This window comes from Lissotriton vulgaris, chromosome 6 (assembly GCF_964263255.1).
Source record: "Lissotriton vulgaris chromosome 6, aLisVul1.2, whole genome shotgun sequence".
NCBI lineage: Eukaryota > Metazoa > Chordata > Amphibia > Caudata > Salamandridae > Lissotriton > Lissotriton vulgaris.
The window spans coordinates 756,687,974-756,714,992 of record NC_141694.1 but is presented as its reverse complement, the minus strand read 5'-3'; the positions used below and the strand labels follow the sequence as shown (position 1 = coordinate 756,714,992).

The 27,019-nt window shown below is 47.7% G+C and overlaps 1 non-coding gene across 1 annotated transcript; it reads right to left on the bottom strand.

Annotated features, from left to right (window-relative positions):
- Positions 1-10,757: 10,757 nt before the first annotated feature.
- On the bottom strand, positions 10,758-10,829 carry TRNAC-GCA (transfer RNA cysteine (anticodon GCA)). Its single transcript has one exon. It is a non-coding gene; the product is annotated as a tRNA-Cys (tRNA).
- Between the last annotated feature and the right edge of the window lie 16,190 nt (positions 10,830-27,019).

Below are 27,019 nucleotides of genomic sequence, written 5' to 3'. Positions count from 1 at the left end.
CAACTCCCATACCCTCCCCAACCTGCCCCCCCGAGTGCTCAACCCTGCACCTAAGCTCTACCGTGATGTACATGTGTGTGTGCTATCAGGGGTGGTGATGTCGTGTTGGGAATGTGCAACTGGTTAGTGCCGGGGTTCTACTTCACTTGACTCAGAAAGGCTGTCCTTCTCTTCTATTGTGCTGTCTCGGAGAGCCTGCACTAGCATCTCCCATTCCATGGCCGCTTCCAGTGCCCTATCGTCTGATCTGCGGCGGGCTAACTGGTACCTGAGCGTGCTTTCGCTCGCTGCCCACTTAAGCATTTCAGTGGTCCACCTCCTTAGCGTTAGGCATCGTTTTGACTTCCAGTTCCTCCTCAGTTCTCTCTTAGCTAAAATCAGGCCCATATCCACAAATTTGCTCGAGATCTTGTTTTTGGGTGTACGTGGGAACCAATGTAGCACGCCCACCGCCTTGGTGATTTGTAATTCCCTTTCGGTAACAGTATTCAAGGTCTCAATAATCTCCCTCCAATAGTCCCGCAGATGTGTGCAGTCCCAGAGCATGTGGCCCAGGTCCGCCCCCACTGTGTTGCATCTGGGGCATGCCGCATCCGCCACTCCGAAGTACCTCTCAATCCTCCTGGGTGTAAGATAGGCCCTATGCAGTATATAGAAATGAATTAGCTGAAAACGAGCGTTTCTTGTGCTCTTTCTCGCCCGCCTCACTATCTGTGCCCATGTGGTATCCGGAATCTCAGTCTCCAGTTCAAGCTCCCAGGCCTCTTTCAGCGTGGCTAGGGGTTGCAACGTCTCGCGTGACATTCGCGAGTAGAGGCATGTCACTGCTTTATATGTGCCAGACGCCATCATTGTATATTGGCAAGCCATTGATGTCGGGGGTTCTTGAATCCCCTCCCCCCAGTGTGCTTGCATCGCTCGTGTTACAGCCGCATGCATTAGAAAATCCCCCCTCGGGAGGTCAAAGCGGTCCTGCAGCGTTTGGTAGGAGATCAGTTCACCGTTCTCATATAGGTCCCTCAGTATCTGCAGTCCCGCATCTTCCCACCCCTGCAGCCTCGACCAGTCGCCCCCGTGCGGGAGTGCCGTTACCATACCCAGGGGTATCTCAGGCGCGTACATGCGTCGTACCCCAGCCCGTTTCTGCACCCGGTTCCAACAGAGTCTGTACGTTTGCTCTTCCAGCGACAGGTCCCTGAGAATCAGCTTCTGTTGTAAAGTGATGAATGCCAGCACGTGTTGGGGTGCCCTTTTCTCTTTCCTGCTCTGGTCCTCGGTACACCCGCGCCACCTCCTGTGTGAAGGTCTGCAGTTGCGCTGCCAAATAATATAACTCAAAATCAGGGACCGCTAGGCCTCCCTCATCTTTCGGCCGGAGCAGCGTTGATAAAGCGATTCTGTGCCTGCCCGTACCCCAGAGGAAGGAGATCAGTAAAGATCTCAACTGCCGGAAGATCGATCTGGGTATACAAATAGGGAGCATGCGGAAATAATAGAGGAGGCGCGGCAAGGCGATCATTTTCACCAGGGATATGCGTCCCGTGACTGATAGCGAGAGAGTAGACCAGAAGGTCATATTACCACACAGCGCCCGTATACAGCGACCCACGTTGCCCTCTAGCAGGTCCGTAGCCTTGTGGTATATATACACTCCCAGATTTTTCAGGCAGTCTGGCGCCCAGGCAAGCAGCGGGCGGATAGCAGGTCTCGGTTCGCCGTGACGTAACAGAAACAAGCATGATTTAGACCAATTCACCCGCAGCCTAGATAGTCTGCGAAAGGATACCAGGAGTCTCTCCGCCCCCTCCAGTGCCTCCCGCGCATTTTCCAGGTATAGCAGGAGGTCGTCCGCGTATAATGAAATAAGTTGTGGATGTCCCCGGTAGGTCAAGCCCGTGTAAGAATGCCACTTCCTGACTTCCGCCGCGAAAGGTTCAATCGCTAGTGCGAACAGCAGGGGGGATAGAGAGCATCACTGCCTGGTGCCTCGACGCACTGGGTACCGGTTCGACACAAGGGGGCCCACCTGCACCCGTGCTACCGCTGAAGCGAGTAACACTCTCGTCGAGCGTATCTACCCGTCTCCGAGGCCGAAGTACTGCATAACCTTGTATAGGTATTCCCATTCCAGGCTGTCAAATGCTTTTTCTATGTCAATTGACAGAACTACTGGCGTTTGCGTGGCAGGCCACGGTTCTCCCAGCAGGCGAACCAGTCGGCGTATGTTAGTGGTCGTGTTGCGGGTGGGGATAAAGCCAGATTGGTCACTATGCACCAACACCGTCATGTGCTCTAGTAACCTGGTCGCCAAGATGGTGCTCAGAATTTTGTAGTCCACTGTCAACATGGACAGTAGCCTGTAGGATGCCGGGTGTTTGCTCTCCCGGCTTGCTTGAATCCAGTGGCAAAGTGAGCAAGGGACTCACGTCTGAGCATACCCTGCCACACTGATGGCGGCCAAAAGCGGTACAAAAGGGAGAGGTGATGGACGGAGCATCTGAATCAATCAAACACTCACACCCAGTCAAAAGATCTGGGTTTAATCCATCACCGTTCTTTAGCCCACTCTGCCACCCTTTTGTACCTCCCCCCCTTTTGTACCGCTTTTGGTCGCCATAAGTGTGGCAGGGTATACTCAGACGTGAGTCCCTTGCTCACTTTGCCACTGGATTCAAGCAAGCCGGGCTGAAGACGGCTGGAATGCCAGAAACCGGTCCTCGGAAGCTTGTTTCCGGTCCAGGGAAAATATGGCTTGGCAGTTCGGGCTGCACTGTTCCCATGAGGCACAGGGTCAGACTGATTTGCTGATAGCCATGTCTGAACTGGGGTGGCAGAGTGGGCTAAAGAACGTTGATGGATTCAACCCAGATCTTTTGACTGGGTGTGAGTGTTTGATTGATTCAGATGCTCCGTCCATCGCCACCCCCTTTTGTACCGCTTGTTCCAAGCGCGGCAGCTGTAGGCCCTCCAGGAAAGCAGTTATCTCAGTCTCCTGCCCTTCGAGCGCGCTCTCGTAGAGCGTCTCGTAGTACGAGCGGAAGCGTTCCAGTATCTCCGCCTGGGTGTGGCGATCTAGGCCATCCTCCCCTTCAATGGCGAAAATAGGGTGGCTCCGTCTTGTGGGGTTGGCCAGCCAGGCTAGCAGCGTCCCCGCCTTATCCCCCTCCGCGTGCGCTCTTGTCAAATAGGATTTATGGTCGAAACAGCGGAGCCGTTCCATTTCCGCAGCCACCGCCTCCTTGGCAGCACTCACCGTCCCTTGTAACTCTGGGCGGTTAGGGCGCGCTTTCTCAGCGTCGCGCAAAGTTGTTTCCGCCCTCTCTAGATCGTCCAACAGGGATCTGCGAGCTCCAGTGTATTTCCCTATACAATGGCCTCTAACAACTGTCTTAAAAGCATCCCACTCCTTCGCTCTAGACGATGCCGTACCCTCGTTCTCCTCAAAGTAGCATGTTATCCTATTACCCAGTGCCTCTCTAAACAACAAGTCGTCCAATGTGTCCGGCCTCAATTGCCACGTCGAGACCCGCGGTGTCTCAGTCATCCAATTAAGGGTTAACAGTAGGGGATTGTGGTCAGAGATCGTGCGGGCGAGGTATTCCGAGTTGGACACCGCCGGTAGCACCTGTGAGGAGCACAAGAAAGTGTCCAAGCGGACATAGAGGTCGTGCAATCCAGAGTAGAAGGAGTAATCTCTCGCCGTTGGGTGGTGCACCCGCCAGGCGTCTTGCAGTTCCCAGCTCTCCTGCCATTCCAACCTACGCTTCGCCAGGCGGTGCATCGGAGATGTCCCCAGAGGAGAATGAGATCTATCCAGCTCCACATCAGTCACCGAGTTAAAATCCCCTCCCATAATAATGGGGCCAGCTAAAAACCCTGCCAGCGCACCTGAAAGTTTGGTGAAGAAGGATGCTTGGTCAATGTTAGGTGCATACACACTGCATAGCGCTATGTCCCTGCCTTTCAGTTTCCCTTCCACTGCCACAAACCTGCCCTCCGGGTCTATTATGTGCCTATTGACTTGGAAAGGAGTCCCCACCGGTACCCAAATCAGCACCCTCTGGCAAATGCAGAATATGTGGTGTGAAACAGTTGTACCCTCCATCTCCTTTGCAGCGCTATACCCTCCTGCTTCGTCAGATGCGTTTCTTGCAGCAGCGCTATCTGCACCCCACTTCGAACCAAATATGCATGTATTTTATGCCTCTGTGCCATCGTGTGCAGACCCCTCACGTTCCAGGTTATACACTTCACATGTCCATTATTAGCCATAGTCCCATGTTGTACTGCAAGTTCCGGTAACCGTGTGCAGCCTGGCACACAGGGTCACACTCATCCCTCCCAGTCCCAACGCAGCAAAGCCCCCCTCCCCGCCCACCCCGCTTTGAGCGCCCCCAACTACTCTAAGTCCCTCCCCCCCAGAACAGGGCCCAGCTTAGCAAGCGCAGCTCCCATCCAAACCTATTGAGGACCTGGTGTCCTACCCCAACAACCCAACTATTCCGCAGTCGACACTACGGTGGCCTTAGGGGCCCGAAAGGCGTTGCTCGGCTCCGAAGGTGCTCAACTTAGTCTCCCTTCCCCCATCCCGCAATCCCCCCATGCGAGTCCAGAGCTCTATCCTACTTTCCAGTGTTCGTCACCTTCTGCCAGCTAAGGTACACCCCAGGCACCTTACCGTTCCAGCGTGGGGCATCGCCATTATCAATCGTCCATTAGACCTCCCGACGTCTGTGGTGTGACGTCCGGGCCCTTAACACTGTTCAAGTCTGATAGTTCTGCTTCTGAGCCAGTAACTAGGCCCTCTGCCTCCGAACTTTCACACGATTTGGACCTCGCAGTTCCCGACAGGTCCATTACCACTTGCAGCGCGGCTTTCCTCTCGCCTTCAGTTTGCGATTCCGTCGGTTTTTGGGATCTTTGTCGACGCTTCCGGATCCTCTGCGATTTCCGAGTCGGCTGCTGGGTTCGTTCTTCCTCTGCTCTGTATTTCGCTCCATCGGTGCCGGCTTTGTACGCGTCTGCCGAGTTATGGAAGAAGATCGCCTTGTCGTCCACCACCACTCTGAGTTTGGCCGGGAACAGAAGTGAATATGTTATTCCTTCCGTTCGAAGTTCTTTTTTGAGCGACAAGAAAGAGGCCCGCAACTTCTGTGTCTCATATGTATAGTCCGGGAAGAGCGTCACCCTACTGTTATCTACCTGGAAAGGACCCACGTCCCTTGCCCTCTGCAGCAGCCAGTCCCGGTCCTTGTAGTGCAACAGTTTTATCACTACCGAGCGGGGCTGTTGGCCAGGTTTAGGAGGTCGAGCCGGGACCCCTGTGCGCCCGCTCTAACGTAAAGAAGGGTGAAAGGCCTTCCGGCGCCACCTTTGTCTTCAACCATTGTTCAAGATACCCTACCATATCGTCCCCTTCTTTCTGTTCCGGAAGGCCCACCAAGCGCACGTTGTTGCGCCTGCTGCGATTTTCCGCATCTTCAGCTCTCCTCTCCAAGGCCTGAATGTGATCGAGCGCGTCCACGAGCCTCCCCTCCATAGATTTGTGCTCGGGCAGTATCTCCTTGAGGGTGTGTTCTGCAGTTTTGACCCTGTCTTTCAGTTTATCATGGTCGGCTCGCAACAGCCCCAGTCCCGTTGCCACTTGGGCGATATCCTGCTGTAGCGCTTCCTTGGTGGCTTGAATGGCTTCCAAAATGCAAGTTTGTAACTGCTGTAGGTCCGTCGGGGTTTGTGGCGGTCCTTCCGCCGCTCCCGAGCCCGCAGCCTCCTCCACTTTTCCCCTAGGCTTCCCCATTTCATTTACTGGAGAAAAGAAGGGGGGAAAACTTCAACCCCCTCGCCGTCTGATCAGTGGAGGGCAAGCGGTTCGGCCCCGCCGATGGTCGGGCAGCTAGCACTGGGCCTACAAGCACTTTTAATGTCCACTTGGTCGCGATTCACCAGTGTCCAGTATAGGCGGTTAGCGCCGCTATCCGCTCAACGTGGTTACGTAGGCCTCTGCCCCGTCACCAACAGGATCAAGCCAGCTCTTACCCTAGGCCGCTCGGCCCCCTCGGAGAAAGTGAAACTCAGTTCGCCGGTGCCACCTCCGTTGGCTCCTGTCAATGAGTAGTCTTTCCGGATTCACTCGGTCTTCCGAGCCCTCATCGTCCTTGCTAAGGTCGCTCTGGTGACCAGGCCCACACTCCGACTCCTCCGCAGTGCAGCGACTCGGGCTGGCGCTTCCCACTCCTCTGCCGTGCGGTCGCAGGTCACTCTCAGGATGCCTCTGGATGCGTGCCTAGTACGCCTCTGGACCAGGCCGTTCTCGCCACCCTGCTCTACTACCAGGTGCTGAACTCTCCACGGCCGTCGGGTACCAGGGTAGCCGCCATCTTGTGCTCCTCAGCCTTTGTTCGTAGGAGGTCCGGTCCACCCAAGCGACAGGTCCGGCGAACTCCCCTGTTTGCAGCATGGAGGAAGACTCAGGCGAGCTCAGGCGATGACACTTCTGTCCCGGGCCTTCCACAAAGGGGCGCTATGGGGACTCAGTCAACTTTGGTCTCGAGCTCAAGCTCCGGCCGCCATCTTGCCTCAACTCGCACTCGGCCCTTCTTCGTTCTTCTCTCGAGCCGAAAAGCGCTGGGGACACCTTAAGTCCGTCGCCTGGGGGTCCGTTGCCGTTCAGGTGTCCTTTAGTGAGCGAGTGATGCTCTTTAGGGTGAATTTCGTGCAGATTTTCAGGATAAAAGCGGGGATCGGGAGCGGAGCTCCGGGCTCACGCCGCCAGCCCGCTCGGCATCCAAGCCACACCTACCTTTACTGTTTTTATCATGTCTGATTTTGAACCCTTTGACCTCAGTGAGTATGAGGCCTTAGTTCAGGAGGATGTGGAAGATTATATTGACGACAGCCTAGTCGAGGTTTTTGACCAATCTGTTCAGCGCTCCCTGAACAAAGCGCTATCTGCTGCCCTAAAACCCATTATGGGATGCCTTTTTCTTTTCAGAGGTTGTCAGGAAGATTGCTTCCCATCCACCTCCTCAACACTCTCAGCCGAACCACTTAAGGCAAGATCTAAGTCAGCTGGCTGGCTGCACCCTGAGAACTTTGTGAAGTTGTCGCAAGACATTTTGAGAGAACATACTTCCTGTGAGAAAATTGTGTCTCAGGACCTAAAGCAGGTTGCAAGTGCTCCGCAAGTCCCTTTCCAGGTGGTTCTCTATCATCCCTTCCTCTTGACCCCTTGGAATTTGAACCAGACTATTCCTCCACCTGAGATCTTTGGACTGGACCATGGCTCCTGCAATGCTCGACTACATGTAGGCTCACCTGCGCAAACGTTTTGAGAAAGAGGTGCGCAGTTGCCTTAGAGAGGAATGCCCTAGACCTGACCTCCCAAAAAAGACCCCTGTGACCCCACCAGACACAGACAAGAGTATACTTACCTTTCTAAAGAAAATTCTTGTGACCCTAAAAAGAGCACTGACTGGGCACTTAGAGCCTGGCCGGACAAGCTTTTAGATGTCTCAGGACCCCTGGCAAAACTTCTGTAGCTGGTCCTCGATGCTCAAGAAACTATTAGAAGGTGTGGACTCGAGGTCTTTGCAGGTTGGGCCCAACAAGCAGTCTGCCTTCTCGACAACACCAATTGCGCACTCTCATCAGAACGATGTAAGTTGGTCCTCATGAGGATTGACCCTAAGCTGGTCGACTTGGCCACATTTGAGGCGGTGGGAAACTGGAGCCTGCTTTCTTAAAGACATTGGAACATTTGTGAGCACTTTTGCTGCCCTTGACAAAGCACAAACCTCCCTCAAGAAAGTGTTTCAACCCCATGTCAAGCGGACTGGTCGAGGCCAAAGACGCTTGGCAGGCCGTGCTTTATCTCAAGGTCCGCAAAGAGGCTTCGGCCATCGAAGTCGATGACAATGGCAGGATGGTTCCAGAGCTGTTTTCCCCCTCTAGATCAAGGGGCTTCAGAGGTCGCTTCAAAAGGTGCACTTTTTGTGGAAAACAGCCCTCATTCAACTCTCATTTTTCAGGTAATTCCAACCCTCTTTCATTGGATTCCCTTGAGGGGCAGACTTCGTGTTCAACTAGGCCAAGATCTCTTCCGATACATGAGGTCTCAATACTTTCCAGAGTTACAAAATATTCTTCTTCAACTCCATTTTTCCCTACTGAGTCTCTTTATAGACTCAGATATGCATGACCTGCTTTTAAAGCAGGTAATTGCTCCCTCCTGCCCCCACTCCAAGAGTTTATGCAGCACGTCGTTCTTGTCCAGAAATAGAGCAGTGGTCATCGGCTGACGCTTAACCTCCAACATTTCAATCAATGGGCGGTCTATCGCCTGTTCAAGGTGGAGGGTATTCACCTCCTCCCAGACCTCCATTAGGAAGGAGACTGGATGGTCCGTCTGAACCTCAAAGATGCTTTCTTACTTTCCCCATTTCCACCCCCCACAGACGATTCCTGTAGCTCCAGTGGCAATACCAATTATTTGAGTGCCTAGCCTTCCCCTTCAGGGTATCCTCAGCTCCTTGGGCCTTAACCAAACTAATGAAACAGGTTGTTGAGCCTCTGAGGGTGAAAGGAGTATGACTGAATGTCTATCTGGATGACATGATCATTATGGCCCAGTCTCAGGGTATTCTGACTCTCCCTCTATTGTAGGCCACTACCTTGCTGCAGGAGCTAGGCTTTGTCCTGAACCTCAAGAAATTGGTTGTGACTCCCTCCAAACAGATAAAATTCCTTGGATTCCAGGTGGATTTGCTCAATAGCTTTTGCTGTCGACTTAAAAAATTAAATCCATCAAGAGGGAATTGAAATCTGCTCTGAGCAAACAGAATGTTTTGTTGGGATCTGTGCAGTGGTCGTTCCATTTAATGGGCTAAAGGGCTGCACCCCCTTTGTTTTCCTGCCCATTTGTTTTTGTTATGCCAAGAGTGATTAATAACATATTATTCCCTGTTAGTATACTAAAAGAAAAATGCTGTGCTCCTGTCCAGCTACAGTCTCTGAGGGCTGGTGCAGGCTCACAAAGGCACCAGCATCAGCCTTCAGAGAGGAATGACCAGGGTTGGAGAAATTCTATCCCTGGCCATGGGACCCTGGCACTCCTCATTGTATCCCCTCTATGTGACATACTGAGGTGTCACAGATAAAGGTAGCCATGTGCGCTGCAGGCTTAAGCCGTTGGCGTTCACCCTGGCTACACGTCAATCAGCCTGTCACCCCACCCTTTCCCACCTCGTCACCTTGATTTTGGCGTCTTTATGTCTGTCAACTACGTTATTCGCAAATAAAGAGGCAGTCAAGATGGTGTGTGTCTCCTGGATTTGGGGACTTTGGAAGGAGATAATTGGGGGCGTGGTGTGAAGTGTTCGTGGGATTTGTAGTAATAGCAAACTTTTATACTGTTTTAATTGGCTACTGGTTGGAGCAAGTAAAGAGAAAGAGGCATAATCCTCCCCTACGGACGATTAATTGGATCAAAAATTCTTCTTGTGAAGCTAGAATTTTTTTTTTATTTTCACTATCCTTAGTCTGTTAAGTCCTTGTCACAGACCTTACAATCCACCCACTGTCGCTGTTTTACTGGACTTCAGCGGCAAGGGGCCTCATTTATGAGAAATGACGCATTGCTGCGTGAAAGCAGCGATGCGTCACTTCTCAGTGCGCACTCCTTGCGACATTCCTGATGCGTCATATTTAATGTATGAATCATCATGTCGCAAGGAGTTACAGATACGTCAGTATTTCTGACGTATCTGTAAGCGCAAAAGTGTCGCATTGCTGGAGTGTGTCGCAAAAGTGACGCAACTCCAGCAATGCGTCCTTTCACATGGGGCAAGCCCCATGTGAAAGGGCCTGCGTCAGTCTTACGCCTGCTGTGAGGCAGGCGCAAGATTTTGACGCAACGGCGTCCTAAAAGTGACGCAGTGAAATCTCATAGATTTCACTGCGTCACTTCAACGACCCTTCCTTGCGTCAATACGCCCCCCTTGCATACATTATACCTGGCGCAGGTATAATGTGGCACAGGGGTTTACAAAGTGACGCATTTACCTAGATGCGTCACTTTGTAAATATGGCGCAACAAGGCACATTTTTTACGCCACTGGTGCGTAACAAAAAGTGACGCACCGGCGGCGTAAAAGTAACGCACAGCCTCATAAATGAGGCCCCTTACAGCAGACATCTCCACTCCGCCCTACTGGCCCTGGTCACCATCTCACAGACCCGCAAGACCACGGCTGGATGAAGATCCTTCTCCTACTCGCAATTTCTTTGTAAATCTCCAAACAACGTCAGTTTACAAAGCACTCTCCGTGAACTAAAAACAGTAAAACGGAGGAGATGGGCACCCAAAAGAGCAACGGGAAATGAGTCCCATTGCTGGTAATATCATTATTGTTGTAATTTGCGTGTTTTAAGACTAAAATCGACTATCTCTTGTGGACCGCAGACTGTTGACAAGTGAAGTATGAAAGACCATCGCGAATTTGGAAAGCAATGAAGAACCTAGAAGCGCAAATTTGGAAAGCAATGAAGAACCTAGAAGCGCAAAACTAGTGAAACACGAGGGACGTGCACATCATTTGTTCAACTCCGTAATAGATAACATAAAAACATATGGGATGGGAGTAGTTCCATGGTTTTACATTTTCAAAGTGCCCGACTCTCAACAGACAACGTTGTTAGGTTTTAGAATAAATAACTCACTAATTAGAAGAATTAGATTACAATAAATAAATTTAAAAATGAGGGGGCACCCGGATTTGAACCGGGGACCTCTTGATCTGCAGTCAAATGCTCTACCACTGAGCTATACCCCCGTACGGAAAGATGCGGAAGAGGTGGTTACTTAAGCTGGTTCACACATGCGCAGTGTGAGTACGAGAGATGACAGTTACTGAATAGGCTGACCACAGCTTTTATTACAAATAACTAAGCCTTCCTCTTAAATTAGATTCTTAGAATGCTCCATTTCCAATGTTGCATTAAAGATGGTCGCGTGTACCCGAATATATCATGTTTTGAATAAAAATAAAGTAGTTAAGAGTTATTTTATTAGTACACACGTATTGGTGTTTGTAAAATCAACCCTTTTGCCAGGAAGCCGCTTGCTTTCTGACAGTAAACACCCTTCCATCGGAGCCCTGCGTTTTCCTATAATGCAGGCACTACGTTTCATAAATCTGTCAGAGATGTATATGGGAAAAAGGTTCCCTCGTGTTTTGAACCTGGTTTAGTAATCAGAGAAGAATGGTCACGTTTAATTATTGTTCAGGGTTTTCCACAAAACCGTGGTAATGTCAGTTTCGTTTTAGCAAGAAATAACAACCAGCGAAGAAAACATAAATTATCTATATAAATGCAATTTCATTCAGCATTTAAGCCTCAGCTACCAAGAGAACTCCCGCCCCTTCCTTCCCCAAATAAATCCTTCCTCCTGGGTCTTATCGACCATAAAATTTGGTACTGGAACAAGCTGACCTTGTGACACCACGCCAGTGTGCAGGTTGTGTAAGGTCAGTGCTTAATGCTTAGTGCTTAATTTGTAAACAATTAAGTGCCAGGGCCCTCATCAGGAGAACACTGCAGCCGACATAACCCTTTACCCCTGTTAGCGCTACGAATGACAGTACTAACCCAGCTACTAACTCCTCCTACAAGTGTGACAGTTCAGACTATTGAAGGCCCCTAAAGCTATAAGATTAGCAAGCGAAGCAGGTATTAGTCATTTTAACGTACATTGAATCAGTAAACAACTGTTGTGCTCACTCTAAATCTGGCAAACAGCCCACCCTGTGGCAGACTCTCAATTAAGTGCCGGTGCAGAGCACCGGAAATCACCGGCTCAATTAAGTGATGTTAAGGTTATGAAGGAAGTGGTAGGGGGTAATCTCAGGTGTCACCTGAGAGTACCTAGTTGCTCTATGTTAGGCACGGTTGGTTCTAGCATTTTTGGGGCCCCATGCTTAAAATGAGGTCTCTCTAATTTGCATAAAACATGACAGCACAGGAAATGACATCTCAATAAGTGTTATCAATTGACTATTAGTCCGCTGGCAACCTTGAAGCGACTTTGCAAAAAGCAACTTTTCTTGTGAGGATATCACTAAAGCAATATAAATCTAAACAATAACCCTAATCTGTCTGTCAGCCAAAGCAGCAAGAAAAAGACGCCAGCCAAAGCTGCAAATACAGACGACACGCATCAAGTGTCCGAGAGCCTTGAAAAGTACGGGCGCAGATAACGCGCCACGTGGCAAGGCACTGCCCCCACGAGATGGAAGAAGGGCACAGGTAACGCCACAGTGCAGAACAGTTACCGAAGAAGACCACTAAGCGTGGCACCCCCAGAAGCCGATCCACAGGAAGATCGCGTACCAAGTATGACCCGCGACGGGTTCCCTAACCTACATCAGAAAGTCCGACAGGACGACCGAAGAAACCTGCCAAATCATCAGCAGGAGCGGACCGCCAAATGGTCCAGGACGTTCGACCTAGTCAAGGTCTCTAAACCCCATCCCACGAACGTCACCTACAAGAATCTAGAGAAGAGGGTTCGCGACACCAACTCAGGAAGCTGAGGAAGAAGGAGGAAGTGTTCCGTTCGAGGATAAACCAGGATCACACATGCAGCGGGCGCGCCCTGCATGGAGGAGCAAGGTCAGGAGAGAAGTTGCAAGATCGGACCTAGTGATGTCGCGAAAAAGTAAGGAAGAAGAGGAGAGATCCGAGTGGCACGCCTGCCACCGTGAAAAGAAAGGAAGAAGAGTAGAAGAGCTGCGTGGCACATCTGCCACCGTGAAAAAGTAAGGAAGAAGAGGAGAGATCCGAGTGGCACGCCTGCCAACGTGAAAAGAAAGGAAGAAGAGTAGAAGAGCTGCGTGGCACATCTGCCACCGCGAAAAGAAAGGAAGAAGAGGAGAGAGCTGTGTGGCACGTCTGCCACTGCGAAAAGAAAGGAAGAAGAGGAGAGAGCTGTGTGGCACGTCTGCCACTGCGAAAAGAAAGGAAGAAGAGGAGAGAGCTGTGTGGCACGTCTGCCACTGCGAAAAGAAAGGAAGAAGAGGAGAGAGCTGTGTGGCACGTCTGCCACTGAGAAAAGAAAGGAAGAAAAGGAGAGATCTGCGTGGCACGTTTGCCACCGTGAAAAGAAAGGATGAAAAGGAGAGACAGGTGGCAACCCTGCCACTGTTAGAGCGTAAGGAAGAATATCCACGTGGCCGTTGCCACAGTTAAGAATGGAAGGAAGTTATTCCATGTGGCCGTTGCCACAGTTGAAGAGCAGAAAAGAAGTACATCCACGTGGCCGTTGCCACAGTTAGGAGTGAAGGAGATGTCAGTGCAAAATAGGTCCCCACTGTTAGTCCGAGGCCGAACTGGTACGTAACCATCCATGTCACGGCGAGCTGCAAGAACTCCAACCGCACCCGTTACCACGGAAGCCAACAACACAAGGACTGTGAGGTAAAAGGGGCTACCCAGTCGTTTACAGACTGTTTCCATCTAGCACCAACACCCTGTGCTAAAGCGGACAAAAGTTCCCCGAAACAGACTGAACTCTATCTGCCCATTTCCTAGCAGCGGCGGATAGAAAAGCTTGGCGGAACTGAACACTTCACTGCCTCCTGAGATATGTTATTTTCTACAAATGTAAACTCTGAGGTTGAGTCTTTTCATAGATTAAAAGGGGGAGTGATGTGGTGTCTTAGCGTGGACACGTTCTAGTGTTTCTATGTAATGTAACACACTCTACACCCACCCACCACAGACGTCATGGTGTCACATGACGCTGCGAATAAAAGAGGCTGAGCGCACGTGCTCACAACCTTTCCTACCACTCATTCCGGGTGTCCGTGTCATCCTTGCTGCGCCTACCATGAGGGCCCAGGGCCCATACTTTCAAACATTACACGTCTGTCTGTCTCTCTGTCTCTCTCTCCCAGGCGTGTTCATTGCAGAATGTGGTTACGTCCACCAGGCAGTGTCGGCAAGGCTGGTTCTATGATTTGCGAGGCCCTGGGCCACAAGGAAATGCGCGAGGCCCCTCTAATTTACTTAAGTGACCCTCAAGCCTGATAGGGGTAAGAATTGCTCGTGGGCTGAGAGTTCACACTGTGTGTGCGCTAAAAGCCTGTACAATGAGCCTCCAACAGTGTCTCTGAATGGGTCTCCTTGCAATTGGGACAAGGGAAAGAGTCTCCCTCCCCTAGGCCTCCAGAGACCATCCCTGAGAGGCCCAGGGAGGGGACCACTCCCATAGACCCTAATTGCAAGGAGACAGGGAAACAACAGGGCACACGAGCGTTCGGGGCCCCATTCTGATGGGCTGAGTGCGAGGCCCTGGGAAGCTGCCCACGCTGCCCATGCCTAGTGCCGGTCCTGAGGGTCGGTGCCGAGCAATGGGGGCAAGTACCATTCACAATCCAAAAGTCAATGTGTCTGTGGGTTTTGAGACATATATCGCTTGCACTCAGGGAATGGTTTTCAAAGAAGGTTTATTATTCAACCTAAATGGTCTTCCTCACACCAGTGTGCTTTTCAATCACCATCATCCTTAAAAAGATTCTCCAAGCAATAGACATGGAAGTGATATATATGCCTGCAAGCTCACGCACAATTTACAAACAGCAGTCTAATTTAACAACATCAAAAAGGCAGACTTCTGTAGAACAGCAATAGCAAGGTAGTGGTAATATATTCCTCCCAAAACTCGCATGGATACATAAAGAATGCAATTCATTTAGTTATTTTGTTCTGAACATTTAGACTAAGTGTCAAAATACTGTTACAATGTAAACAACATTATGGCAGAGGTGGCCATATAGTTTACCACACAAAACATGTTACACACCATAATGAAAATAATTACACCACTGATGATATCTCAAATGACACCATTGATGACATCAATTATGACATCACTGATGGCATCATTCAATAAGTGAGCAAGTTTGTTTTACAGTTTATATAGTGACGGGTAGCTACCATATTACTTCTCTACATAATTTTGTACCGCATATGTCCAGCTGATTGGTGTATGTGTTTACAAAACACATATGCTCCTAATGCATCATAGGTGTGTAGAGATATTGAACACATTAAAAGTGTTTGCATTGAAGTGTAACCCTGTGTGCAGGTGACAGTTGACAACTTGTATTCAGTATGTTCCACAGATGTTTTTATGCTCTGCAGCAAAAAATATGCGACAGGGCAAAGATTCTACGTCCAACATATTAAGAATTGTAAGCAGCCTGGAGTTATTAGACATAATCGCCTCAGCAAGACAATTTCTACATAACATAGAAGATTGTGTGCATCAAGTATTTAGCTATGAACATGTGCTTGTTTTGCTTCAGAAGATGGGCTAATCGTAAAGGTTTCACCATAGTATGAAGGCTGCAGGTAGTATAATCTTTAGTACCTTCACACATTGCTTATTCTAATCAGCGTCTTTTTTGCCACGTGCTGCATAAAGTATATACTATACTCAGTAGCTACTTTTTAATACTCTGTAGTGTATTTTGCATGAGAGTTTCACTGTCTGCAAAAAATGTCGGTTACAGGGTAAACTTTCTCCATAGAGTGAACACAGTTTACAGGTCCCCTTTCTCTACTCATATCATATCAACTTCATTTGTCAATGTAGGTTCGGTGACTAAGAACATGGCTGCCAGCTAGTCACTTTGTGATGGAGGGTTAAGGCGCAAGCAGGCAGAAAGGCAGAGCATATGGTAGTATTGTACCTACATTTCGGCAGAGCACTGTTGGGCAGATTCTCAAGGCCCGGACGATTTTGAGTCTGTTGTGGTTGTGGCAGCAGAGATTTGGGCAAAACGACAAAGTGGTAGGGTTGTCAGGATTAGGAGACACCACCTCAGAGCATTGACTATGTGCAGCCCAGGAGGTTTGCATGAGCCAGTACGCTGCATCATGGATCACCCTCTGGGGAAAAAGAGGCAGAAGCAGCACTGGATGATTGCTTTCCTGCTAGTCGAGGTGCAGGAGTCAGGATGCCGACATTGGGAGGCCCCTCAGAGCCCACAAGAGCATTGTCATCAGTGAAGAGCGCCGTGAAGGTAAGTGATCCGAAGTTCCTGCTGAAATGGGAGTTAGACAGAAGGGGAGATATACATGGAGAAATGCTTCAAAGCTGTGCTCATCTCAGTCCCCTATCAAGCAGGGCGGGGAGAAAACATGAAGGTGAATGAGCCAGAGAGACACGAATTCCCTGACAGAACATAAGCTTGTAGATAAGGCAATACATCCCGGATGGAGAGCCAGGGGCTGTGTACAGATAAAGCCCCATTTAAGGTACGCCCCTCCATGAGGCCTTCTTTTAAAGTCCAACCAAAAATCATTAGTGAAGAGGGGCCGGTTGGGATGGGTCCCCTTAGTCCTGAATGGTAGGAGCTGGTAAGTTCTGGAAAGTAAACCACGCCCCCTCACTATTAGGTCCACAAGCCCTCCCCATCTCAAGAAGCCAGTTGAGGGTGGGCTACAGGATAATATAACAGCTTGGATGAAAAGCCTAACATGTAAAATAGGTTTCAAACCCTGATTAATGAGGGAGAGAGACCCTTGAGGCATCAGAAGTGGCGAGAGTTGGCGAAAGCTGAATGGAGGTTAACAAGGTGTACCCCAGACACTTAAGAGGTCTTACAGATGGGGAGCAGCAGCCCCCGGATGAGGATTCAGTGGAAAAAATGCTACAAGCTTTGACTGTCAAAGTGAGAAATGGTTTCGCCCGTCTAACTTACGGACCAGAAGGAAATTCGAGGGATGTGCAAAAATTTGGCAGATAAGTTGGACTTACTGTCTGAAAGAACTCTGGCCCTGGAGAGCACTGTGGCAGAGCTAAACGTGTCCTCCACTAAAAATAGAAAGGAGATTAACAAACTGAAGATCAGGGAGAGAGAGTTTCAGGACAAGCTTGAATCTTTTGAAAACAGCACCAGAAGAAACAATATAAGAGTCCTAAATATTCCAGAGTGGGGTAAAGGTGAGAATATAAAGGGGTTCCTTTTTTCTTTAATTAGAGCAGCTGGTTTATCTTCAATTCCAGAGGTTGACCTGGCAGGTGACATCCAAGGGATTCATATGGATCCATTCAAGAGGCACCTAGGTAAAACTAAACCCAAAAGGATAATGTTAAACTTCCTGACATATGCTATTAAAGAGCAGATGTTGGCCAGCACACTAAAACAGAAGACTTTGAAAGGTAGCAATTTATCCTAGATTAGATTAGATAAGATATTTCTTGCACCACCCTAAACAAACAGTGGGAACTAGGGAAGCAAATAGAGGAGTTTAGGGCCCCGGGTGCTACTGCCCAACTGAATTCTCCACCATGCTGAAGGTAATGTTCAGAAACAAACTGCATACTTTAAGGCTTCACATGGAAGCTGACAGATTAATCAAAGAAATCAAGGGGAAAGCATGGAATAGTAAGCCTGGTATAGGTTGGATTGGGAGCCGGAAGTCATGCACCTGTCTTCCATGTTTCATTTAGCTTTGTGGATAGGTTCTTGATTAGTGGATCTCCATCACGGGCACCCAAAAGCTAGTACAGTCATGAAAATACAGGAAAGGCTTCTACAAGAAGGGTGGAGGTTAAGGGCAAATGGAGCACTGGGTGGGGAGCATGTGGGGAAAAAAGTTTTTAAAAAGTCCCCAGAAGACTTTTGAAGAGTTTTTGTAAGAGGGTACCCAGTACTTTGTAAGATTAGGGTCAGGAAAAACCCAGGATCAAGAAGATGGTAGCAATGATCCAAATCCCTTCATGGAATGCTAACGGGTTCTGAACAGCCAGGCAACACAATTAGCTCCTACAATATTGGAGGGACTCAGATGCTCATATTATAATATTACAAGAAACCCACCTTACTAAGAAGCAATGCCTAGACCTCCTACATGAACAAAAAATTGATCTGGAATAATATATGTACAAATCAGACTTGCAGTGTGATTTGATGGTGGTGGCAATACTGATAAAACTGAATTTTGAGGCAACTATAATAGGAGTGAAGTGGACAGGCAAGGTAGATGGGCTATTGCCAACATACAATCCCACAGTAAAAGACTAACGCAGATGGGTTATTAAGGCCTAATCCTGAGGGGGACAAGAAAGTGATGTCCCCATTTCCCCCCTGTTTTTTAATCTATATATTGAACCACTGGCAGGGAAACTCAGACAGGAAATGAACATCGCCCCATTCAGGTACGAGATGTTGGGAAAAAAGATCTCCCTTTACGCTGATGACTTGATATACACAGCCAATTTAAAAGAGTCACTACCAGCAAAAGAACAATTGGTTTGGGTCTTTGGGAAGTTTTCTAGTTATGCTGTCAAAACCTAGAAGATAGAGATAATGGTTTGGAACATGGGGGAGTTTCACCCCAGGGTGAAAATGGAGATGAGATACCTAGGTATTGAAATGGTACAGGAAGTGGATAAAATACCAGAGCTTAACTTAAAAAACATTATGAAAGAAGTACAGGCTCTTTCGGCTAGCTGGTCTCATTAGCCTCTAATGATCTTTGGAAGGGTAAACTTATTAAAAAAGTAATAAAAATGACCATCCTGCGAAATGCTCCTTTCGGTTTAATGCAATCCCTTTAGTCTTCAAGAAAAAATGACTAAGGAGGCTTCAGGGTAGTGTTAACTCCTTTTATATGGGCATCAAAGGGTTTGTGCATTTATTTATTTATTTATTAAGCTTGTAGAGTGCGACAGCTACCCAAAAGGGGTTTCCCGGCGCTAACAAAGACAAGAGCCGCATGACACAGAGAACCAGTAAATTATTGATTGAATAGCCAGGTTTTAATGGCTTTACGGAAACGACAGTAACAGTTCTCAGAACGGATTTTAATAGGGAGAGAGTTCCGGAGTCTGGGACCTAGAAAGTAAAAGGACCTGCCACCCATTCTTGAGAGTCTGTATTTGGGCACGCAGAAAAAACCTTGTGAAGAAGAGCGGAGAGGACGTGCAGGAGAGTAGGTTTTTACAAGAGTTTGCAAATAGCTGGGTGCACTTCCAGTCTTAATGTTGTGCATATAACTTAAAGCTTTAAATTTTACTCGGCTCTCCACTCTAAGCCAGTGGAGATCTTGGAGGCGCCCAGAGATGTGATCGGTTTTCTTGCAGCCGCAGAGTAAACGTGCAGCAGCATTTTGAACCAGTTGGAGGCACCTTGTGACTGCCTTGGTGGCCCCACAGGTAGAGTATGTTTCCATAGTCCAACAGAGAGGCCACCAAGGCGTTAATTACGGACCTCTGGGTGTCCTTTGGCAGCATCCAAAAAATGTTCCTCAACCAGCGCAGAATTGTAAAACAGATGGCAGCCACTTTGTTTACCTGAGCTTGCATTGTCAGCCCTTTATCTATAGACACTCCCAGGTTGCGCACGTGCTCGGATGGAGATGGAAGGGGGCCCATTTCAGATGGCCAGTGTTTGGAGCTCCAAAGGTCTTGCTTTTACCCGAGGACCACGACCTCAGTCTTCCCTCCATTCAGTTTAAGTAGGTTAAGGTTCATCCAAGTGGATATTTCCTTAAGTCCTGACTGAAGGAGGGAGGAAGAGGCCTGGTCAGATTGAGATAGGGAAAAGACGATTTGAGAATCGTCCGCGTAGGTGAACAGAGTAAGCCCCGCACGGTCCGTGATGTAAGCCAAGGGAGTGACATATAGATTAAAAAGGAGAGGGCTGAGAATCGAGCCCTGGGGTACTCCATAAGGTGAAGAATAGGTTTTGGAGGTCGAAGAATGTGAGAAAATCTGAAAGGTCGGTTGGTCAAGAAAGATGTCAGCCATTTTAGGGCTTTGCCACCAATGCCCATAGCAGAAAGGGATCTGAGAATGTTATGAGAAATAGTGTCGAAAGCCGCACTAAGATCGAGTAGGATCAGTACAGCTGTGTCTCCTCTATCTAACATAAGACAAAGCTTCTCTGTAACGCCCAAAAGCATAGTCTTAGTTGAAAAGCCTGGGCGAAAACCAGACTGGGAGAAGTGCAAAAGATTTTTGGTGGCAATGAACTGAGCTAAGTGATGATGAATATGTATTTCCAAGACTTTAGAAAAGGCAGGCAGCAGCAAAATAGGGCGAAAATTTGAGAGGACTTTAGTGTCTGCATCGGGCTTCTTCAGCAGGGGAGTCCCCATAGCATGCTTCCAGCAAGCTGGGACTGTGGCATTATTTATAGAGAGGTTGAGTGTTGTACAGATCATGGAGAGCTGCGGTGTATCTAATAGTCGAAGAATAGGAATGGGGAGAGGATCAGTGGGTGAGCCTGATTTTACTTTACACAAAATCTCCATGAGGGTTACAGGATTGAGTTCTGGCCATGAGAGTAGAGGGGCATGAGTGGGAATGGAAAAATGACTCATGTCACTAAGACTAGTGGCCAGCGTAGGAGAAGTGCTGCCACAATTTTGATCAAGTATGTCCTGATAATTATTTTCAATTTTAGTGGTAAAGAACCGTGCAAGTTCATCACACTGTTTGCTATTAAGAGGTGAGGGTTTAGCTACGGTGCGAGAACCAGCAAGATCCTTGACTAGACCGAAGAGAACTTTTGATTTGTTCGTTGCTTCAGTAATAGTTTTAGCGACGTAGTTGGCCCTGGTCTGGGCGCACGTTCTATGATAACGTTTCAGTTCTTTTTTATAGGCAAGGCCTGCCGTAGGAGAATAGTCCTTTCTCCAGATCCTTTCTAGTTTTTTGCAGTTGGACTTATCAACTTTCAATAGTTCACTGAACCACGGGGCGGGCGTTTTATGGGTGGCTAGTTTCTCATGAGACGAAGGAAAGCAGATATTGATGGCTTCAGAGAGCCACAAAATAGTTGTAGAGGCCGCTGCTTCCATATCCTCCGACTTGTACAAGTCAGTGGGGAGATGTAAGTCTAAAGTCTTTTTAAAAGAAGCAATATCAAGCTTTTTCCAGTCCCTTTTGATGGTGGTTGCAGAAACTCTACGATGGAACAGAGTGCCCGTGAATGTAAGGGTGAATCTAATGAGAAAGTGGTCGGACCAATGAACAGGTAATGCAGGGAGACACTGTACATGGGGAAGGTTGGAAAAAATGGGGTCAAGTAAATGACCACATTTATGTGTGGGGTCACAATTGTGTAATATAACATTCATGACCGCGAGGTCAGCGATTAGGTTTTTGCCAGCACTATTATTCAAGTCTTCCATGTGTATATTTAGGTCACCAAGAATCAGAAAATTACTGGAGTTCAAAAGTATGGTGGCTATGTAATCTGAGAAATTTGATGACCAAGTATTTGCGGGGCCGGGAGGGCGGTAAACCAAAAGTCCTGGGAGGGTATACTTTGGATGGAGAGCAAGTTTGAAATGAGCTGCCACACAATCGCTTAAGGTAATAGCCTCAAGCAGACACTGAAAAGTGTTCTTAAAAATGATCGCAATGCCTCCTCCAGTTCTGTTAGGCCTATCGCATCTAACAATGGCAGATCAAGGGATAAGCCTGATTTGGACGGGAAGAGAGGAAAAGAGGAAGGTCTCATGTTGGTATTGTCTGATTCTGGGCAAAATGGATGGCGACTTCGCCATTTCAGAGAAGCTGTGGGGATGGTGCTTACCACAGCTACCGATGCAGGAATTATGGCAAGTATCTATGCGTATGCTTTGTACTACAGCTAAGCCATCTTATCTGAGAAGGAATAACTTTTTCTCTCTGCATAGAGCTTTCTGGTCCCCTGACAAGCTGAAATCTGGGGAAGTCAAGCCTGGTAAGCTGTAGGAAGTGCGGGCTGGAAAAGGCAGATGACATTCATCTCTTCATGGAGTGCCCAGAAATGTAGCCATTTTGGGAGGAGAATTGCAAGGTAATCTGCTATATACTCCATGCAAAAATCAAACTAAACCTTGTAATTATTTTCGGTAAAGTAGACCCCTGATGACTCACAATAAAAAAGTGTCATGCTGGTGTTCTACTTGATTCTGCATACAAGGATGGAGATATGCCAGAAGTTGGTATTAAAGGATGCTCCCACCCGGCCGAATGGTTGTGCTCGGCAAAACGTGTTTAGAGTATGGATACCTCCTCAAGGTGTCTAAGAATACTAACATATTTGGGGGGAGTTTGTTGCCTAGCTGGAGGGGAAAAGCTCCAACTATGGATTAGTTCGAAAAGGGTTTTGACATCTTCTCATGCCTACAAGCCCTCTCGAGATGGAAACTAGGGCAATATATTGGGGCTGATGGTTTCAAGGCCGGAAGTAAAGAAAGGAGATGTGAATGAGGACTAATAAAAAAAATATATGTAGGTTCGGCTGTCAGGGGTTTCATACAGAAAACAACTGTCCATAGTAGTGCATTCAGTTTGGTAAATACTTTCAGTGTTTTTAGGAACTTGACTTTCTCAGAACAGCTGTATACAGATTGAACACGTATACAAAGAGGGTTTCCAATATATCCGTGGGTCAATGTTAATGGGACTACGCTACCTGTGAACTGTATGGTACAGGGTCAATGTACGGCCCCCAGCGCCTAGAGACCCTTACGGGTGATTGTGCGCTTTACAAATGTGGATTATTATCAATGTGGTGCATAACCCATGCTTACTACACCCAAGGGAGTTGTTTATGTGCTGGAATTAATGATGCCTTGTATTCTTCTTAGCTATTTTGTACTTACTTTCAGAGCTCTAATGTTATACCTGTTTACAGAGCAATGTGTTAAAAAAGCAAAGGTCATGAATGATGCCATTTGAGATGGCATCAGTGATGTCATGCATGATGTCATAGAACATGTCATGAGTGATATAATATGTGATGTCAAAGCAGACAAGTTCACATATATCTATCTATCTATCTATCTATCTATCTATCTATCTATCTATCTATCTATATATATATATATATATATATATATATATATATATATATATATATATATATATATATATATATAGATAGATAGATAGATAGATAGATAGATAGATATATGTGAACTTGTCAGAGACAAGTTCATATATATATATATTTATATTCACTGAAAAACCTAAAGATGAAAGTTACGTTATAGTTAATGAGGGGAACCCCATGTAAGTCAGGAATGCAAATGGAATAATGGAAATAGAAATGTCATCAAGATGACAAGATGAAAAAAGATACATTTTTGTGAATAGGGCACTGGCCAAACTTAAGTCGGCAATACTCCATTCGCCCAAAGAGTACATTAAATTAAGTTTTACCATCATAAAACTGAAAAAAAGAAAAAAAGAAACAAAAAGAAATATTTTGATCTTTTATTTTGTCAACACAGAAGGTGGATTGAACGGCTCTCTTGTCTAAACTTATTTGGAAATTTGTTCGGAATATGTCTTCTATATTAACGAAGAATGCTTTTAAATGTTTCACAACATGATGGGGCTTGAATACTTTGAGAAAAGATGAAGACAGACGAAAAGTGTTAGTGTTTGGAGAAGATGCAATATTTTATTACCTACTGGCGGTTGCTAAGAGGTCTTTGGAGGCCACGTCCCCTTTCTCCAACATTCTGCAAACGCGGCTCGTGGTGCACTACTGGTGGGGTATGAAGTCCACTTTACTCCTGAGGGACCTTGGGGGCCAAGAAGCCCTCCTGGTACATTCTGTAAGTCCTACACAGAAGGATTCCTGAGAGCTTGGTGGAGGCCCAGCCCCCTTTCTCCACCACTCTGCAAATGTGACTACTAGTTAAAAAACCATAGAAATTCAGTGAAAAAACCAAAGGTTACAGGTACATCATAGTTAGGAATTAGCATTTACAAAGCCTTAGAAATTCACTGAGAAAAAGAAACGTTACAGGGCTATTATAGTTAGGCCTGTGTTTGCTCTCGCTTGGCAAGAGCATTTTAAAATCTCCTGCCAAGTAGGAGAAAACACCAAGTCTGCTCTCAGCAGGAGGAAGCTTCAAAAATGCTCCTGCCTGCTGGGAGTGGACTTTAGATCTGCTTCCCTACCCACAGTGATGCGAGCAGGGAAACAGATCTAAATTTTGCTCTTGCCCGTAGTGAGCAACATTAGCAGCTGCTCCCTGTGGGTGTGAGCAATGCAGGCTCCCACTGGATTTGGGGAGCCGGCTGGGGCCATGGGGGCCCTGGGGCTCTCGATCGCGGCCCCAACACAGTATGGTGGTATGTGGGTACATTTTGGTATGCCGGTACAAGGGGAGGAGGTCCCAGGGCAGAAATAGGCCTGGGGAGTGGAGGGCATGTGCCCCCCCCTTCAAAATGCTGCTGGGTCCCGGGGGATGGAGTCCCTGGGTCCAAATCAGCCCAGGAGGGGGGCGTTTGCCCATCTTCCCCTTCAAATTGGTGCCGGGTCCCAGGGGATGGGGTCACTAGGGCAAAAATCAGCTTGGGATTGGGGCCACATGTTCCTCCCTCCCCCTCGAAGTATTGCCGGGCCCTTGGTAATGGGGTCTCAGGGCAGAAATCGGCCTGGGTAGGGGGGGCTGTGTTTCCCCCACCCCTATAAATGATGCCGGACCCCGGGTGATGGGGTCCCCAGAGCCTAACAAGACTCCAGGAGGGAGGCCACAATCCGCTCTCCCATCTATTTAAATAAATGGCCTTATGGATAGGGTCCCCAGGGGCAATACGGCCCGGGAGGAGGGCCATGTGTGGGATGTGGTCAGCAGGGCTGAAATTGGCAAAGGCAGAGTGGCTGCGTGACCCCATCCTCCTCAAAAGAACACAGGCCTTGTGGGATGGGATCCCCAGGACCTTACAAGGCTCGGGGACGGAGGCCATGTGGCCCCTCCCATTTATTTCAATAAATGGCCCTGGGGGATGGGTTCTCCTGGTGCTATAATGGCTCGGGGAGGAGAGCTGTGTGCCCCTCACTTAAAAATATAAACAGTCCTGTGGTATGGGGTCCCCAGATCCTAAAGAGGTTTGGGGAGGGTGTTGCGTGGCCCCCACTTCTTTATTTTTAGAAATGTTGCTGGGAGATAGGGTCCCTAAGACCTAACAAGGCTTAGGGAGGGGGGGTTACGTGGCCCCACCCCTTAAAATAAAAAACTAACGGGCCTGAGGGATGGGGTCCAAGGGCCAGGCCCTAAGGCCAACTTCCCACTGCGCTTGACAAGGCTGTGCACAGGGTGGGGTTGGCTGTATGGAGAGGGGTGGGCTGCAGGGCCAGGCCTCGCACGGCCGACAGCAGTTCGTGGTGATGGGTTACTTTTACGTATGGTAATTAACTATTACTTTCCATTAAAAAAACAAAGAAATTCACTGAAAAAAACAAAAGTTAACGTAACGTTATAGTTAGGTGTAATAAAAATATCTGTTTTTGTTTAAAAAAAAAAAACGTTACAAATTCACTGTAAAAAAACCAAACGTTAAAGTAACATTATAGTTAGGTGAATTTGTCAATAACAAAAATTAATGTTTTGAACAACAAAAAAAACCCAGAAATTCACCAGCTATAGTTAGCAGCACTAACTATAACTTGCCCCCTCCGTGCACAGCTTATGACCTCGCATGTGACATCACTCATGAAATGTTCTATGACATCATTTATGACATCACTGAAGACACCTCAAATGACATCACCAAATCAAATTCAGCTAACTATAACATTACTTTGACCTTTTTTCAGTGGCTGCACTGGCAAAAGATAATTAGATTCTGCAATCAAATTCCCAGTGAAATAGAAGGGCAACACAGACATATAATGGTAAAAAATGGCAGGTGCGAGGTCAAGTAGTAATTAAAAATAATCATGAATCCTGGCTGTTAATTAACAGCTGTGCACACTCAGAGTCCTGGTGAGCATCCCACAAGTTTGACCATATTTCCATTTTTGTGCCTCAGGTATGGTACAGGCTGAGTGACAAAGGCAGAGCTATGGATTACCATGTCTGCCTGTTGAATGCCGATGCTTTCCTTCCTCGTCCTGAACCATCACTTCCTGGTGCCCTGTACTGCGTCACGTAACTCACGCACAGGCAGACAGAGCATGGGAAAAGCACTGTTGTGGTACTGTTGCTACTGGATTTCAGAGCTGAACAGAACTGCCTGTATCTCCTTTCACACTTTGCCACTGCGGGGAATGAGATTTTGATATCTTATCTGATCTCCTAGATACCTATCTCATTCATCCTTTTTGGATCGATTATTGACTGTCATTGAGTAAAAGGCAAACCCACATAAGTTAAATCCACCCCATAGACTGACGCAACTCTGAAGAACCACTTACGACTGGTAGAGTTTAAAAAGTTTAATATAAACCCAAAGTTATTTGCAAATACAATCCTCTCAATATAAGATTCAACAAGTATACAGGTACTAAAAGGAACATAAATTCCCTAAAGGATCTCAGTCTACAGAAGAAAACAATCAAAACCAATTCTAAAATCAGCAAATTGAATAACATAGACACAAAATGGATATGATGCGTCATTTACAGAAAAAGAATGAAACAAGTTAAATCTGTCCCTACTCTATGCTAGATGACATCCCTACTCAACAAGTTCTTGACCTAAAAAGGTGTCAGCCGTTTGACTTCCAAAGAAGTTCAAACTCTCTTAATCTCTGATGGAAACCTATGTCGAGAAGCAGTACCCTTTCTGCCTACCCATCCGCTCTCTAAGGGTCCTCGGCCTACTGCTCTCCTTCTGTTCTGCCTCAGGCCATCTGCTCTCTTCTGCCTGCTTCTCTCCGGGGTGCTGTCCCTAAATACAAAATCACAGTATGGGTGGAACGCCCCCTTGAGACGCCCACCACGTACACATTTCACGTAGTCCTGCTTCTGGTTTTTTTCCATAGTTTCGTCTCTTCGAGTCGTCTGTTAAGTTGACCTTGCTTCTCATGGCGCCGTCTCCGTCGTGCTGGTAACCCCATGACATTCCAGTTGACACCTCCAGACCAAAGTCTATCACCTCAACAGAGCTCTATTCATTACAATTGTGATTGTAACCCCCTGGTCACTTCGAAAACTGACACTTCGAAACAAGACCCCAAATTCCAAACGCCCCTTATCGCACTAGGCCATAA